The sequence below is a fragment of the Mesoplodon densirostris genome, chromosome 9 (assembly GCF_025265405.1).
Source record: "Mesoplodon densirostris isolate mMesDen1 chromosome 9, mMesDen1 primary haplotype, whole genome shotgun sequence".
NCBI classification, from domain to species: Eukaryota; Metazoa; Chordata; class Mammalia; order Artiodactyla; family Ziphiidae; genus Mesoplodon; species Mesoplodon densirostris.
Genome location: NC_082669.1, coordinates 78,441,636 through 78,456,995, shown reverse-complemented (window position 1 = coordinate 78,456,995; position 15,360 = coordinate 78,441,636). Strand labels below are relative to the sequence as shown.

Sequence of the window (15,360 nt, the reverse complement as noted above, 5' to 3'; positions counted from 1 at the left end):
TGTTGTTAGAGGTCAGAATATGGTTTCCCCAGTGGGGGGTGGGGAGAGATAGTAACTAAAAGGTGGAAAAAGGGTGGGAAGGCTTCTGAAGCACTGGTAGCGTGCAACTTCTTGAGCTGGGTACTGATCACACAGATGTGTTCATTCTGTGAAAATTCATCAAGATGTACAAATATAATTTTAGCAGTTTTCAGTATATAACTGCAAAACTCATAAATGCAACATATATACTTAATAAAAGCTTACTTAAAAAAAAAACCCTAAGAAATCAGACCTGTATGTATCACCATGGATAAGTCACCTAAACATAATTTTTGAAAGCAAAAATTTTTCAGAAGGGCAGATTTAATATGATGTCACTCACATAAATTTTAAAATCACACAAAAAGTGTAAGAATACAGATAAAAACCAACTTCAGTATAGTTAATATCTCTAGAGAGAGAAAAAGGAACAGGACGACAGCACACAGCTTTTGCTATATTCGTGGTATTGTATTTCTTAAAAAGAGAGAGATCTGAATATAACAAAATATTCATGTATGTCAAATTTGAATATGTGAGTGCCTATTGTGTTATCTTCTGTATATCTACAATATTTTTAAATAAAAGTCTTAAAGAAAGCTATCACTTTGGATTCTAGAGTGAAGAGAATCTTTAAAATAATTTTCAGTGAAAAACATTCTTAACCATTTGCCCAGATCAGCTGATTAACAAATGCTTTTATATATAGCTTAAGTATCTGAGATGGCTGATGGGTGTTTATTTTAGGTAAAATATTTACTAAAATATACTCTATATATAGAAAAACAGTACAGTCTTATTTGCAAAAAGATAATTTGGGCCTTTTAAGCTGTACAATAATAAAATCATTCAACATTTGAGAGAGTTCAGCAGAAATGGTCTTTAGGAGAAAATATACCTTCAAACTAATTCTTTAAAACCCAAAGCAACTTTGTTGCTCCTTTATGCATTCCACTGGGCTATAATCATAATGAAGTATTTAAGTAATAATGGTTGCATGGGTAGAATCGTCAACTCCACAAAACTAGATCATCGATATACCCACTAAAAAGAGTTATTCATCCCAGGAATACTCAGTCCCTTTTCCCAGATATCACTTTGCACTGTTAACTTGGAAGTCGACTCAGTGGTTAGCTAACTGGTCCTTCAAATGGATTTGGAGGTTACCATCCATTTTGTGTTTAATAAGAAGTTTTGTCTTTACTGTCTTGTCTTAAAATCGAAGAGGTATAGGGAATAGAGACACATAAATGGGTAGAGAGAGAAAAAGAAACACAGAGATAAATACACATACATGTATATATAGACACATACATATATGCAAACATACACACACTTATGTGTACACACACATTTCTACATACATAGGAAGGGCAAGAGAGCCTACAACCATTAAGTGCCTACTCTGTGCCAGGTATTTTTAAGTTTGATCTTTTAATCTTCACAGAACCCTATAAGAAAGTTATTATTATTTTTTGCACATGCAAAACTTACCCAAGATCAATATAAAAAAAATACGTGGCAGAGCAAACCCAGGTCTGTCAAATGCAAAAATGAGCCTCTTTCCTCCACAGTATGCTTAAAATAAGTTTTAGGTCGATTGTAAGTATTGCTTTGTATCACTTTCACAGAGAAAAAAATTCATTTTGGCACTATGAAGAAACATAGCTGGTTTTTAAAACAAAATCTGATTTTATTCCCAAAATTTCAATATGGCAAAGGAAAAGTTGCTACAAAGATAATTCTTAGTTGAATATGTTCAAAATGTAATTCCCTGGTAATCTGGGTTTTGGCCAAGACAAATCAAAATCATAGATATTTTACAAATGCCAAGTTTTCAGAGAAACAAAAAAAATGCAATAGCAACAGATGCATTCTCCATAGACATTTGTGTTGAGCCTAGCTATATCCAGAGTCTGAAGAAAAGGGGGATTTTAAAATTTCATTTTAATGAATAATAAATTCCTGATTTCTGTTCATGTCAACCAGTTAAATAAGATCATATTCACTCCTTGGAAAATTAGACAGTAGAATATACTGAGAAAAAAAAAGAAAATAAGGAGGAAAAAGAGGATGGGAAGGAGAAAAAAGAGGATGGGAGGGAGAAAAACGAAAAGCAAGAAAAATTTTAAAGAGACTAGAAAGAAAACTATATCTGGTACTTCTTGAACTAAAACTATATTTGGAAATTTCTATTCAAAGAAAGAATACAAAGTGCATTTGTTTTTCATTTCTTTTACAATATACTAATATTAACAAATTAAAGTCCCACTTGTGTAAAAGCAAGTGTGTCTGAGGATGATGGACCATTGCATAAAATGCATTAAAATTTAAGGAAAGAAGCTACAAACAGCTCAGTAAAGATCACTAGTTCATTACCATAGAAAGGGTTTTGGTTATACTGTAAAAAAAAAATCCATTTTTAAATTCAAAATTGAAATATTTATCTTAAGACAAGTTTATACTACATAAATAAATTGTCATTAAAAGTTACTACATAAATGCAAGCATAGAGGTTCCCCTCTATGGATATTAGCACTTTCTCCAAGTAAAACACACTACTTTATAATATCACAAAATATTGATTTTAAGACCCTATCTTTTTAAAAAATTTTGAAGATTCAGAGTACACAGATCAAATATGAAATTATCTCAACTTTTCTCAGAACTCTACTTAACAGAATCATTGAGATTGCTTTTTTAATTCTTTTTTTCGTTATATTAGACATGCAGAAACATATCTAAAATAAAGCCTTAATTTTTTAGAGCAGTTTTACTTTTACAGGAAAATTGAACAGGAAGTACAGAGTTCCCATATATATCTTCTTCCCCATTCCCAATAGACATAAAGTTTCTACTGTTTTTAACATTTTGATTACTGTGGTACATATGCTACAACCGATGAACCATATTAAAACATAGTTATGAATTAAAGTCTAGAGTTCACATTAAGGTTTATTGTTTGTGTTGTATAGTTCTACAGTCGTACAGCTGGCAAATACGTAATGTTATGTATCCATCATTAAAGTACCATACAGAATAGTTTCACCACCCTAAAGATCCCCTGTGCTCTGCCTATTCGTCCTTGCCTCTCCTCAACCCCTGGCAACCACTGAGCTTTTTACTGTCTCCATAGTTTTGCCTTTTCCAGGATGTCATATAGTTGGAATCACAGGATGTAGCCTTTTCAAATGACTTCATTCACTCAGTGATATTCATTTACGGTTCCTCCATGTCTTTTTGTGGCTTAATAGGTCATTTCTTTTCATCAACTGAATAACAGTCAATTGTATAACTATATCACAGTTTGTTTATCCATTTATCTATTGAAGGGCATCCTGGTTGCTTCCAAGTCTTGGCAATTATGCATAAAGCTTATATAAACATTCTTGTGCAAATTTTTCATAGACATAAGTTTTCGACTCATCTGGGTAACTAGCCAGGGATGCAATTACTAGGTTGTATAGTAGTGAATACTGTATGCCTGTTTAGCTTCATAATAAACTGCCAAACTATTTTCCAAAGAAGCTATATCCATTCCACCACCAGTGAATCACAGTCCTTGCTGCTTGCTCCACATCCATGGCAGCATTTGGTGTTGTCAGTGTTTTGAATTTTAGCCATTCTAATAGGTGTGTAGTGGTATCTTTTTGTTTTAATTTGCAATTCCCTTATGAAATAAATACCAAGCATCTTTTCATAAACTTATTTGCCATCTGTATATCTTCTTTGGTGAGATCCATTTCTTATAGTTGAGTTCTTTGTATATTTTGGATACAACTCCTTTATCAGATATGTGTTTTACAAATATTTTCTTCCAGTCTGTGACTTATCTTTTCATTTTCTTAACAGTGTCTTTCTCAGAATAGAAGTTTTTCATTTTAATAAAGTGCAACTTATCCAACTTATCAATTTTTTCTTTCATGGATTGTGCTTTTGGTGTTTTATCCAAAAAATCAACTTCTAGATTTTCTGTTACCTTCCAGCTGTTTTATAGTTTTACTTAGCTCTATGATTCATTTCTAATTCATTTTTGTAAAAGGTATACATTTTGTGTCTAAATTTCTTTTTTGCATATGGATGTCCAGTTAGTTGTTCCAGTGCCACTTTTTGAAGTCACTGTCATTTTTCAACTGAGCTGCCGTCACTCCTTTGTCAAAGATCAGTTGCCTATGCTTGTGTGGGTCTATTTCTAGATTCTCTATTCTGTTACAAAAATCTGTCTATTATTTCATCAATATCATACTGTCTTGATTACTGTAACTTTAAACAATGTCCTGAAGTCAGGTAGTGTCAGTCTTCTGACATTGTTCTTCTTCATCAATATTGTGTTGTCTATTCTGGGTCTTTTGCCTTTCCATATAAACTTAAGATCAGTTTATCAATATTCACAAAATAACTTACAGGGATTTGATCGGGATTTTATGGAATCTATAATCTTCAAGTTAAGAAGACCTGACATCATAACCATATTGAGTATGCCTAGCCAAGAACATGGACTATCTCTCCATTTATTTAGATCTTTGATTTTCTTTCATCAGAATTTTGTAGTTTTCCTAATATTGTTGTTGTACATATTTTGTTAAACTTATTCCTGTGTTTCTTTTTTTGACGCTAATACAATGGTATTGTAGTTTTAATTTCAAAATTCCAGTTGTTCATTGTTCACATATCGGAAAGCAATTGACTTCTGTATATTAATCTTGTTTTCTGCTGCCCTGCTATAATTGTTTATTAATTCCAGGAGCTTTCCTTGGTTGATTCTTTTGCATTTTCTACATAGACAATCATGTCATCTGCAAATAGACAATTGCATTTCTTGCTTCCCAATCTGTATGCCTTTTATTTCCCTTTCTTATCTTACTACCTTGGCTAGGATTTCCAGTATGATACTGAATAGGATTGTTAAGAGGGGACATTCTACTTTGCTCCTGATCTTAGTAGAGAAGCACGTAATTTCTCATTGATAGTTTTTCATAAAGCAAATATCCATGCAACCACCAGCCTAGTGAATAAACAAAATGTTGCTGGTACACCAGAAGCTCCTGGAACCTCCACCCCAATTTCTACCACCTATATACAACTTACCATTATCTTTAGTTTTGTTGTAATCACTTCTTGCATCCCTAAACACTAAAGTCTAGTTTTAGAACTTCATATAAAATAAATCATACAGTATTATTCTTTTGGGTCTAGGTGTTTTTTATCAACATTATGCTTAGGAGATTCGACCACGTTATTGTTGCTATACTTTACCCAATTTCATTGCTGTAGAGCAGAAGATGAGAAAATTTTTTCTGTGAATGACAATATTTTCCAATTTGTCATCAAACTCAAATCAGTAAATAAGAGTTCATTACTGACCTATCAAATTTAAATAACTCTTTAAAGTTTCATCACACTTTTCAATAATAAAAATTAAAGTTTTAAGTGAAAAGCAACTGTTTCATGTCATGAAAGCAATACTAATGTCTGCAGTCTTTCTCCAAGTTGTCTATTCTAGTTCAATGATGGAAAAATTTTGAACTGAACTTCTAAAACCAAAAAAGTTTCTTTTTTATGCATAGTTTCTACTAAATTCAAGATTCCTAACTCACAATTATAGATTGTCAGGAATGGCAACAGTGTTTCCTGGCTCTATCAGATGTTCCAACCAACAAGATTAAACATGAACCTAGTAATTTTGAAGAATTCTCACTGTTGACTACTTTGACAGCTTTGTCAGATACTATGTGATTAAGAATATCACATTCAAAACCTGTAAAGGTTCATATTTCAGTTTTGGAGATAATTGGGAGAATGTATGATTTGGTTTTATTCAACTCTAATAAGCATTCATTTTCTATTGCACAATTTGGACCTTTTAAAATCAAAACAATACTCTATCACTGAGTTCTTTCACTGATGAATGAAAAGTGTTATCAATTATAAGCAAAAGTCAAATTTCTGGCAGTTAAGCCATTACATCACATATCAAGTGCCTTATTGCAAGGATAATGCTCGAGGTAATTTTCCAGATAAAGGTAGTAATGATAAGAAATTTCTTCCCAAATAATTTTCCTGAAACAAGCGTTGCCTTTAGTCATCATTCTTTCTACCAATTTCTGAACAGCAACTGAATTCTATGTTTCTATAAAATCATTAATGGACATCTTTTAAGTTCTTCCTGACAAAATAGGAAATCAGTCTTTCAAATACACTGAGCTGACAGAATTTATATATATTTTATAGTAGATTATGGATACAAATTCAGTCTAATTCATTTTCACCATGCAAAGTGAGAAAAGGACTTAACGTCTCTCTTACTGGAAGGTGTATTTAAATAGATATGTTAAGATAGTCTTATTCTCAGATATGAAGAAATATAAAAGAAAAAGAGAGAATCAAAGTTTAGCACATAAAGGGATTATGATGGCACAATTGCACATATTAAATCAAAGGAAGTTACCTTCTTTTCATCAGAATACTCTCAAAATTCTTAACGGTTCTCTGCCAGAAGGTAAAATTAACACTAATCCATTTTGCATTAAATGTTACTATTGTACGGCATCACCCTATGTTATTAGTTAGAAAATGTTAACACAAATAGAAATTTAAGTTACCTACCAAAACACCCGTATATTTTGTAGAGAAAAAAATCCAAAGAATATTGTCATCGCATAGTTTTCTATTACTAACATCTGAATAGCCACAAAAACTGAGAGATGGAAAATATAGAGTGCAGATGACTTACATATGGAGGGTTAGACTTTAATTCTCTCTCCCAGGATTGAGGAGTTTTATTCTTTGTGCTTACAATGCTCCTTTCTCCAGGGTATTCTTCTACTTCCAGAATAGGTCAGGACAAAGCTTCAACAGACTTCTATTATTTGTTTGATCTAGGGGGAAATTATACTTTTAATCAATTATTACAAAATGCATCAAACTTTTTTCTCACTGTGCTGGGGGGTGGCGGTTTCTCATTATTTTCTCTTGGATCTGAGGTGAACAGAGAAAATAGGAATTGCCATTGTTGCATATTACAATAAATAAATCAAGTAGTTTAAATTAACACCACTAAAAGAAACCCACATCTATCTTCTTTTTCATTTTTATGGCTAAGCAGCACAGCAAGAGAAAATTAATATTCAAAATCCAAATGACTACAAAAGCCTACTCAAATGTATTTTTAAAAGACTTTAACATAATTTTGCAAATCCATGAGTTTGAATGGACTGGCAGAAATGATTAGGTATCAAATATTTTTACTCATTCATTTTAATGTCTTATGGCTAAAGAATTACAGGATGATTAGAAAAGTGTAAAGGGAAATCCATTTTTAAAAATTTTAATGGAATAATAAAAAAGATGATTTCAAGAGCATGAGACAGACCAGAAACAGATAGCAAAGGGCCTGTAGGCAGGGCAAGAAATCTAGAATAAGAATTTTGGAGATGCTACAAAGGTTGGGAACTGCTATTCAAACAGAGCATGTTGGTCAAATTAAAGCATATAACATGAGTACATTTTTAATATGGTTTGATGTTAACTCTCTAAGAAATCTATAAATGTAAAAATACAATACATCCTACCTTCACAAGAACACAGAAACATACTATATGATTATTTGATCTTTGGTGGTATGAACATTCATAATTTTATAAGAGTTGATTGTATTCTACAAACTTCATCGAATTGTAGTTTTCTAATAACGGATATTTTCTGCCTCATTAAAATGAAACATTAAGATAAATGTCTTCAACTTGTGCCATACCCTGGATCACACTCTCTTGCCTTATCTTTAAGTCATTCATATTGCTTTCCATTAAATAATAAATTAGAATGTAGGGGGAATATTTAGAGAAATTAGGAAATAAAATACAGATGGGGGAAATGTGTCTGCTAGCACTTTAAAGCCAGTTTTCGTTCAGAAATTTAAAACTATTACACTTGTGATTACTATTCCCCCCCCCCAAAAAAACTATAGTGGCAATATAGTAAACAAATGAAGCCAATTAATAGCTGTATCGGAATAGCTAAATACAAAAACCAAAATGGATGTGGGCAGAAGAATGTCTCTTTAAGCCATCCATCTGGTCACAAACTGATACTTATGTGAGCCCCTTCTGATTTTAATCAGTCAGGGGTACTTGTAGGCATTTACCTGGAACACCTCAAAATTATTTCAAAGTGAAACAAACAGAAATTTGACTATCAAAAATTAAAGCTATTGAAGGAGAAAACTCACTCAAGACTAGATTTTAGGATTACAGAAAACTGGTATGTTTTCTTTTACAAAGATCCAACTAATCTTGGCCTAACTGAATAATCTTACTACTAAAACTTATCAACATGCATTCTATATGAATATTTCCATATGGCTTTTCAAACATAGGTAGTTCTACCTTAGTTTCAAGAACACAGAAATGATTTTGCTATATTTTGGATCAGTGCAGATCAATGCACATTCCTTTAGGGAAGCCTTTTGAACTGACAAAGGGTGAATGATTGACAACAGTAACAAATACTTTTTGTTGTCCTGGACTGACATGTCATTTATAGCAATACCTATGCTAATTAATGCCATACATATCTACCAGATGTGTCAGAGAAATATGCCAGACCCTTCACAGAATATTCCGTTTGAGTGTGGCTAAAATTACATTATAGATATGGAAATGCATCCCTTTGTGATAAAGAACTGATCGCTCTCTCTCTCCCTCCCTCCCCCCATGTATCACAGACACATATATACATATACATAGAATATACTTTCTGTGATAGGGAAAAACCCACTTATATGTACAATTAGCTATACCTTGCCTATTCCATTGGTAAAACTTTTTACAAAAAGCAAACTCTACCTTGCCATGTTCAAAGACACTATAATCTTAAGCTTAAAAAGTACAGAACATAATGTACTAAAATACTAGTCAGGGTCTTCAGAAACTAGGCTATCATCATGACACTTTACATTGAAATGTGTTCCCAGATTCTCTCAACTCCACTGGTAGACTGTTAACAATAGGAACTATGCGTTAATCATCTTCGTCTCCCCATTCCCTAGGACACAGTTTAGTATATAGTGGGTACCAGCTTTTTAAAAAAAAAATAGAGTTAAGGTCAGTAAAGACATCAAAATTATGTATCACATTTTTGTCAGTGAATTCAGTATATACAAAGAAATAATTGTTAGTGTTGGCAACTGAAACCCTTACTCATTAAATCAAATAAACTGGTAAAGAACTCATCTCAGTGTCTGGTACAGAGCTAGCACTCAAAAAACTGTGAACTATATAATCAGGGTGAACATTCATCCTGCATTGCCTGGGATACATGGGGTTCGTACTTACTGCAATTATTAACAGCTACCACTTTTCTTCTCAAAAGTGTCCCAGTTTAGATGGCAACTTTATTCCTCCAAAGTATCATTAATTTATTATAATTCATTTATATGATTATTTCTTTTTATCAACAAGTTATTCTTTTTCTTGTTTTCTATGATGCTGTTACATGACAAAACTACTTTATAGGGATTGGGATGAACAACATTCCATTCTTTTAACATCAGTACATTCACAGAGAAGGTCAAGGGTTTATTAAATCCTCACAACCTTGAAGCTAAACATTTCATCATCAACCAAGGAATTATCTCCTAGCTGACCAATCCAAATGTGACTTCTTAATTCTTGGTTTGCTTAACTTTCCTAATTCATTTAGCTTATTTTTCATTCTTTCCTTCATAAAACTCTACCTTTGGCCTACATGACACCCCTCTTTCTTGATTCCCCTCCTACCTCTGAGACCTCCTTTTTTCAGTGTCTGCTAGTTCCTATCCTTACATGTATTTCCTCAATGTCAGTTTTCTCAAGACTTCATTCTAGTCCTCTTCTCCTAATCTGCACTCCAGTTCTTGCAATAACAACTTATTGCAAATGATTCCCAGGTGTGTATATCCAGTCCACACCTCTCTCCTGACCTGCAGATCTAAAGTTCCTACTGAATATACAATCTCCTATCCGTCCCCACTTCCTCCAGTCTTAACTCCGAGACCAAGGAAGCAATGAACCGTTAAGGAGAAAGTGAAGTCCTGCAAGAATTCACAAGCAACAGAAGACAAGGCAGGGAAATCCAAACCCACTAGAGTGAGAGGCAACCTGTTCCTGGTATCTCATTTGTAATCCAAGCACGTTTCACTTATAAAAATTGTTGCATGTAGTGGATAGGTTTCAAGGCAAATATTACTAGAAAGAATAATATGATAAACGTCAAATATATCATGAGGATCACAAAATAAAATACCCAAAGATAAAAGTGTAAAGCAGCTAGGTGCAAGATAAAAGAAAGTTTGTAGGGTACTGTGGCAAAGTCTCTAAAGAGGTGTTTTTTAACCCCCATCAGATTACTGCAGTCTTAGCCCTGCCAAATGTGAGTTTTCAAAAGAAGTTAGAAAAGCTGTGTGTGTGTGTGTGTGTGTGTGTGTGTGTGTGAGAGAGAGAGAGAGAGAGAGAGAGAAGAGAGAGAGGGAGAGAGAGAGAGAGAAACAGAAACAAAGAGAGACAGAGACAAATCCAATTTTTAAGATTTAGTAAATTTCATATTTTAAAAAAATAATAAATATAACAATATTTGCAAGCTAAGGACATAAAGCACTCCTTTTTGACCTCAAGGTTAAATTGAAGGGCTAGCCTTTGACTTAAAACTCATGTGTCTATAACATGGCTTCTTAAGGAAAGTGTGGTCTGAGTTCTGAGCAACCAACACAATACAGAATCTTTTGTTATACAATCCACTTACATTTTGAGAAAAGCTTGCTCTTTAACTGTATTGCCTAAAACATCCTATTAATGCAATTTTCCACCTTCTCTTTGGCTCAGCTCTTTACCCTCTACTGCCTCTTAAACATCTTCACTTGAATATTCCGGTTCTGACGCTGCTTCAAATTAATCATGGTTTATCTATCTTCAGAATTTTATCTCAAACCTTCTCTTAACTCAAGAACACTCAAGTTTTCTTAAATATATACCAAAACATTTATTTATTTATTTATTGGCTCTCCTAACAGGGAAAATTTTGTGTGCCTCTGGCTCACCCTCCACAGTTTAGAGGAGAGATTTATAGAAGAGAGTAATTTACCCAAGATCTCCGAGGGTGTGAGTGGCAGAGATGGAACTTGAGCTCACTTTCCTTTTGAAACCAATGCAAGCCAAATTTACCCAAAATTTAATTGATAGGTAAATATACACATATAATATTTAATTCCTCTAACTGTATTTGAAAATAACTAATTTCCATTAAATAACATATACTATAACCAAAATTAGAAAATACCGATATTTGTGTATGTGTCACCTCAGAGTATGCTTATTACAACACTTTAAATTTCACATTAAACATATTTCACTTATGTATTATACATGTTTATAACTGCAGAGTCAAATGAGGATATCAGACTTCCAAAACTAATAATCATCCATTCTCAAAAGGGCACAACCAGTATCAGCATCAATAGGTTCACATTTAAAGGAGATCGACTCATTCTGTACACAATTTCTGAGTAGTTGATTGTATATTAGCTTACTTATGAAGTGGAAAAAATCTCAGAACAAACGAGCAGGAGATGGGGTTGGGGGGGGGGGACTACCTTATCTATATGGCCCTGACAATTGAGTTTGGACAACAGTATTTTCTAAATGTACCCTATTCAGGGCTGGATATGTAATTACCTTCAGTTCATAGTCTAGACATTAATGCTTTCATAGTATTTAAGACTCCTTGTAACATGCTTGCAGCTTTAAGTAAGCAAGGCTAAATCTTGACCAGATAAATTAGCAAAGAATGCAATAAAAGCTGCAATAAAAGAACTTTATCCTACAAACCTTCAAGTTGCTGCTAAATGAGATTTCTTTGAAATGCAGATCAGTTGAACTAGATTAGTGAATTTTAGCTCCTGTCAACATCATAACAAAATACAAATACAATTGTTCACTGGCCTTATCTCCATGCTTCCATCTGCTGCCTTGTTATTTACTTTCCTTGATTTACTATGCAGATCTAAATAAGGCACATCAAGGAGGGCTTACAACACAATGGCTTCTTAAGCTTTACATCAAGGTATTTGAAACTGAAGCCAGGAAAGGGCTGCCATCAAAGACATATCTCTAATGAACTTCCATATCAGAGAAGGTTTGGTATTTAATACTGCTGTGAAAAGAAAGAGCTACAAATCAGAATGGCCTATGAAAGAAAATGCCCACAAATCTTGATGAGATTAGCACCTCTGAGAATTAATATCCCAATAAAAATGATGTCTGGTACCTTGAAGAGTTAACTTCCAACCTTTGCAAATATAATGCACTGTGTCAAGAGCAGGGAAATCATTTGACAAGGTTAAAAGGTCAGGGAAGAATTTTTACTTTTTCTCCCAAAGCTAGAAAATTATATTTTTTATACCTGCTTATCGTAAATCCATGTCAGAATAAACAAACTTCAACATAATTAACACAATTAACAGATTTATAACATTACTTTCTATGGTATACGCATTCTGCACTATTTTTTCAAAAAGGAAAATTAGGAACAACTTCACAGTAAAATATGTAATATAAAATGACAGCATGCAACATTTGTTCATCAATTCTAGTATTTCCTTTTTCTGCCCCCCATCAATCTATGGCAACACAGTAAAATCTTCAGTCATTTTGCAAATCTTGAGGTGCCATTTTTATTACATGCTGCTCACCTTTTAAAGAGATACAGTAAATAAGAATTTCCTTTCACCCTCTCTTCCTCCTTAATTGTGTTTTCCCACTTTTATTTATGTCAAAGTTGAACAGGACAGTAATTCACAAACATTAGTGAAAGTTCCCAGCAAACTCTACTTGAATTACTATTTGACAATTTCTTTCCCATAAGCAGTTAAGGTCCATAAACAAATGATAATTTTGTTTTTCCTAAAGAAAGCCTTTCAATCATTTATGTCGTTCTATAGCAAGAGAAGATCCCACAAGCAAGTTCTGTTCCGTGGATCAATCAGCTCCAAACCAAAGTAGACATGTTGTCGACTCCAGTGCCTGGAAATCCTGCTGCGGGCTCACCAGATGATGAAAACCGAGGTATGCAGGTGGGGGGGGGGGGGCACGTGGCATTCGGTAGCTTCTGGGCATGTCAAACTTCACAACAACCCCACAGCCAACGACAGCAAACACCTTCCCTGTTCTTGCCTCCAAACATAAACTTGCCTCTCTACCCTCCCTCCGAATTATGGGCAGTCTTCCAGAAACAAAGCCCCAAACAGAAGAAACCTCACATGACTGACTACACAACAGAAATCACAGTTGTCTTTTTGCTGGATTTCATTTCACGTAGGCAATGTTCCAAACTTATTTACAACCACAAGAGACTGTTACATCTTCTTGTTTAACACAATGACAAAACAACAGATTTACATATGCAAAAGCAGGTGCTGTAACAGGTTTGACTACTCTTGACCTAAAGCATGTAAAAGAGGTTTATCTGCAACAGCTGTCTCAAAGGTATTGGTGTTATGATGGGCAGTCAAAACTCCACCATCTGTAGAAGCGTGTGCTCAAAATGACAATATGAATTAAACACTGATCAATAGGCCTTCCCTCATCTTTATCCATACATTGAAATCCCAAGATGTGTATATATTGAGCTATTTTACCTATCAGTCCTAGATAAGGAAAATAGAAATGTTGACGTGCAAAAGTAATGTGTTCAATTGATCATTTCAGAACAGTTCTTTTCACCATGCTGACATACTGTGAGATGCCAGGTACTGAATTTTAATCACAGTATTATTTTAGAGCAAAATTTTCACAGGATTAATAATTCTAGTTGCTGTAATAATAACCTAAATAACTACTCTGTTGGACTTCTACTACTGTAATTGTTTTCCTTAACTATTTTTACATTCAAGTTGTAATTTTAGATCTTAAAAATAATGAAATTGTAGCCATGGGTATCTTAATCTCTCTTACTTTGAGCTTCAATTTAGAGAGGTACATTTTTCTGACATTCTGAGATTACAATTTTCTTTAAGAGGCTACTTTTTCCCTTGCACACCAAAGTAAAGAACCTGAGTCTGAACATGACCCCTTACTGAACAGAATGACTTGTTTTTGAGTTATATTTGCAGAAGGTAGCACCATATGCCCCAAGCTCCAAGTTGGATGCTCTTTCTATGGTCTAATTTGCTTGTCAAAAGATGTTACAATCACAAACCTACAATGTCTAGATAAACTTAATATCGAATGGAAAAAAAACAAACAATTTTCCTCACTTTCTTTAGAAATAACAAATTAATCTCAAATAAATGCAAAAGGTTTGTAAAGTTCAAGCAACCTCTGAATTATAAATAAAAGAACCTGGTGCCACATGATTGAAAAAAGAAAATCACACACAGGTACATAAGTTTAAATTAATTATTAAGAACAAAAACGTTGTCTCCTTTTTGAAAGAACAAAAGCAGCATGAAGTGCACAATTTTCAAGCTGACTTAGAAATAAACTACTTTTTGAACAGAAGTTTCACAAAAGACAAATTTAAATCAAACCACAGTTCATTATAAAAATTAACCTTTCAAATTTGAGTGAAATACATCCACTTATTTTAAATGTTTTTGCAATTTCCATTGTACATCTTTGGAATTTTGTTTTAGCCTCCAAGAACCTTTAAACTCTGCTGCAATATTCTTCTGTTTGTTTGACTTGATTTTGTTTGTCTGTTTTTTCATAATGGAGAGATAGTATCATGGCAAGGAAGAAAGAAAGACTATATCTGCAGACAGTTTGTTTCAATTTTTAATTTTTTTTCCTTTGTCTTGTTGCTTAAACACTAAAGAATTAAAATACCATTTAAAGAAAAAAGCAAGGGTATTCAGTGGCTGTTTCTCACAACTGAGATGAGACATCATTATGACCCTTTCAAAGCCTTTCCAAATGTTTAAAAACTAAAATTATTTACTCAATAGGTCGTAACTGCCTTTTGTGAGCCACAGTAATCCATCATGTGAATAAATATTTAGACAATATTTTAAATGTGTGTGATATACTTGACAGAATGCTGCAGTTCCAGGCTGTCCTGTAAATACAATCTGATCAAAAACATTCTGCTTGTACAATAAAATACCCAGCTAGAAACACAATAGTCCAGCCAAGGAGAGAAAAGTGATATCTAGGAAAACCTCAACAGTGAAAGTGACCATCAGTGACATAAACCACTGCAATTTTAAGAAGTTTGAAAAGCTGTTCTTGCTGAAGTAGATATAATATAAAGAATATACACCTATCTTAAGCAGACATTAACAAAGCTTCTTAAAATTGTACCACTTGTAAA

At 33.4% G+C, this 15,360-nt stretch overlaps 1 protein-coding gene across 5 annotated transcripts in view; it reads right to left on the bottom strand.

Annotated features, from left to right (window-relative positions):
• The window catches only part of FOXP2 (forkhead box P2), a 545,321-nt gene that overhangs the window by 472,434 nt on the left and 57,527 nt on the right, over positions 1–15,360 (bottom strand). Inside the window, exon 1 of one of the 5 annotated variants that reach the window (XM_060108609.1) lies at positions 6,755–6,825. The exons of the other annotated variants lie outside the window; for them this stretch is intronic. The gene's annotated coding sequence lies outside the window, so the exon portion shown is untranslated. Of the gene's footprint in view, positions 1–6,754; positions 6,826–15,360 lie in introns of those variants that run through there. 5 annotated transcript variants of the gene reach the window in all.